Genomic DNA, 3,651 nt, shown 5'->3' with positions numbered 1-3,651 from the left:
TCGTTAGAAATTTACTCGTGTCATTTTTCGATTTTGTTTTGGTGAACTTCGCTTGCGATTATTTTCGCCATGACATCTGTGGGTTTTGTTTCAGAGTCTTTTTGTAATTTTTTTCTATATGATTCAGAGGCGTAGGTTCGATTCCCTGGCGGGGTAAGAGCAGATTTCTTTATTAAATTTCTCTCTGGGTATTACTACCTGAGATAGAGAGTGTTCATTGTGGAAAACTAATATGTATATATATATATATATATATATATATATATATATATATATATATATATATATATATATATTTATTTATTTATTTATTTATTTATTTTTGGGCTCGGCCATGTCGTCCTGATGGAAGGTTCGTTTAGGTAGCTTTCTAAGAGATATTTTCTACAGTGATACTCCCAGAGAATTAACCGAAGGTCTCATGAATTCTAACTCCTGTCGCGAGTATCCATAATAAAAATTTAAGGATATCGCATAATATCAGGGGATGTGTTTTTAGATACGACACATATCAATCTTCACCCCGAATACATTTAACTCTTGAGGGGGAAGAGTGGCGAACGAAAGAGGAGCTGTTATCTAGGTACCCGGTGGACCTCCTATCTGTACTATTACCGGCCGCCATTCCTTTCTCTGTAGCATTTAAGCTAAGTGCGCTCCCAACCTTTTCCCGGTGTTTGTTACGATTACAGGAAGATTAATCATGGAATCTACAGCATCTTCATCCTCTGGAAAGTTGAGTATTTATTTTTTCCTGTGGATAATTTTAGGCTCCCATCTCACAGCTAAATTCATATAATTTAAGTGTGTTTGGTTGAGCGTAGCCACGATCTGGAGGCGGCCATTTTACGACCGGTGTCGCACATTATTATTGCATCTTATTTAGTCAGTAGAGCGACATTCCCGGTATTTAGCTATAAATTTAGCTAGCTAAGCAAATTATACTAGTGAAGATCGTGCATACAACATTATTTTATTCCTCTACCTAAACGTGACTTTACTTTTCCTATACGTCGGGGGCCTCGGCGGTACCAACCATGGCCGCGGTCCCCATCGGAGTTAGGCTACCCTAACTCGTATATGTATACGTTAGTAAAGTAATTCCCCATGTTTAACCTCGCCCTATCGTTCCTTATTAATTCGGAGGGGGACATACATCCCCTAGAATTTATGGATAAGGTTTGATATATATTCTCTTTTAGAGAAAAGAAGCTAAACCCTCCCTCCCTTAGCTACCGCCATTACAGGCGGCAACCTTTATCTTTCATCATCGCCGTTGAGTAGAACTCTTGCTTGACCTAGATAGTAATAACACCGTCTTTCTCCTTTTGTCACCGAGTACTCCGGCTTGAGGTTAGATGGTAATTCAGGGTGCCCTGTCTTGCAGCCGACAATGTCGCCGACAGGGGAACCTTTGTTCCTCTGCTGCCCACGATGTCATCGGCACAGGAAGCCATGCTTCCTTAGTTCACGGTTGAAAGTAGGCGGCATACCTGCCGCCACCTTTCTCCCCTGTGAACTATAAGACCCTTTCCCCTCCCCCCTCTGTCCTTAAGTGTCGGCCTGGCCGTCACAACTTTCTTTCACCGGTACTTAGAGGGTCATCCCGGCTTGCCGGGTTGACTGCGTTGCCGGCCGGGATCCTACCGGCGGCGGTTAAGTAGCCGCCTCGGTCACTTCCCCTTATGTCCATCCTTCACCGGAAGTGAATGCCCCGGAGGGGAAAGACTGAGCCGGCCCTGACGGCTGCCGGTGGGAAACCCAACATACCGTTGAGAATTCTTCAGTCCTCTCTTGGTCAGCCATTCACAAACTTTGCAGCTGGCAGTATAGCCGGTGGCAGACTTTTGTGGATGGATGGAAGCTAGAATCAGATGGATTCCTTCCCTTCCATTAGAACTCTCATTCTGGCAAGAAGACAGTAGGCGGCAGGATAATCCTCCTACACTTCGTTATTGTGCTAAACCATAATAATAAGAAACCCTCCTTTCCATTCTTTCCCTCTCTCTATCAGTTAGTGCCGCCAGGTACTAACCTATCCCCGGTAGTGTACTGGTAAAACTACAGTATACAACAATACAGTAGTACAAGTAATTTCTAACATACTCTGTGTATCCTATCACAGTCTATTGTTGAGACCGCATACCATGTTGAGGTTGAGTAATCCCACAATGCCCAGATGAATCCTTTCATCATCGGAACCCATATAAAACACCGATTAGTATTAATATACTACACGTGGAGAAGTTAGTATAAATATTTACTAACCCCGTCTCTACGTACGAGAGTCGTTCCACACTGTATTCTCCCTTATAGGGAATCTAAATATTAATATTGACGGAGGTCTCAGCGATTGCCTGGGAGAGGAAACACAGATATGTGTCTTTCCTATTGCCTTTCTATCTTACTATCCTAAGCTATTAAATACAATAGTAAGTATTACTATTAAATGTATGCATTTATATCAATGATATAAACAACTGAATACTTATCAAATACTTTTCCTTTACAGGAGGAGCCAATGGTGACATGTGCAGTTGTGTTCTGCAACCACAAGTGTAGGGACTTTTGTGGGCATATGGCGTGCAGGTCTCATGCCCCCTGCTGCATCGTATCTGGATCCCTGAGGTATTGGGACCCGAAGGGTTGCTTTGGAGAAGCCATCCCTGCCTCCACAGAGGCTAGGGATACAGCAAGGGAAACTCTTCGTAGGTGGGTAATAGGGTTCCAAAAGAACTCTTCGGGGCCTTACCTGCCCAACGAATCTCTCAGGTGTTTTCTGTTCCCTAAGGCTCAACCTAGTGCGGTAGTGCCCCAGAAACAGGTCCAGCCTCCCTTCATCCAACTAAAGATTGACACGGACATCCACAAGGCACTTGAAGGCATGGACATCCACCAGGAACGGATGTCGGAAGTGTCTACCAACACTAAACAGGACCTACTACAAGAAGGCCCTGAAGAAAACGTGGTTCAACCACCAACGGAGGAAGAAGGATCCGTTTTGACGGTAACTGAGGACCTCCAGTTCACCGTGACGGCATATCAACCTATGCCGTAAACCTCTTCAGCCCTAACTCCCCAACTGACTACACAGATCGACAAGAGCGAAGCGTTCCTATCGTCGATCCAGCAGACGAAGAGAGAGGTACAAGAAGGGAAGCTTCCTGGAACTTCCAGGGGCTCTATTAGACCCCTTAAAGTATCAGACCTCCCTCACTGCTCCGAAACCAACCCCTGGAGGTATATGGAGCATATGCCCATGATGGATGGGAAGCTATTCATCTCTGAGAAGTTGGGGGCCAAGCCACTTGAGAATCTTGAGTTCTGGCCCAGCTTTTCAGCCTACCCAGACTGTTACGTGAGACTGCGGGATGAACCTGCATCCCGTGAGTAAAAGGTACCCAAGGAAGTCAGTCTTCGAACATGATAAGGCTCAGGCCATCCTTACCAAGACCCTGAAAGGAGCTGGATACACCAACTCCAAAGTCTCAGCATTGAGCAAGAGGCATCCAACCTTTATTGCTCCTTCCTCCAGAGCTTTCCCCTTTTCGGAGAAAGCCCTCGACTGTGTCATTAAAGCAGTCGAAGAGGGCAAACCCTACCCAATGTAAGCCATTATCTCTAGCTATGCCTACCTGCGAGGAGAAGTGG

Source organism: Palaemon carinicauda, chromosome 19 (assembly GCF_036898095.1).
Source record: "Palaemon carinicauda isolate YSFRI2023 chromosome 19, ASM3689809v2, whole genome shotgun sequence".
Lineage (NCBI taxonomy): Eukaryota > Metazoa > Arthropoda > Malacostraca > Decapoda > Palaemonidae > Palaemon > Palaemon carinicauda.
This window is presented reverse-complemented; position numbering follows the sequence as displayed.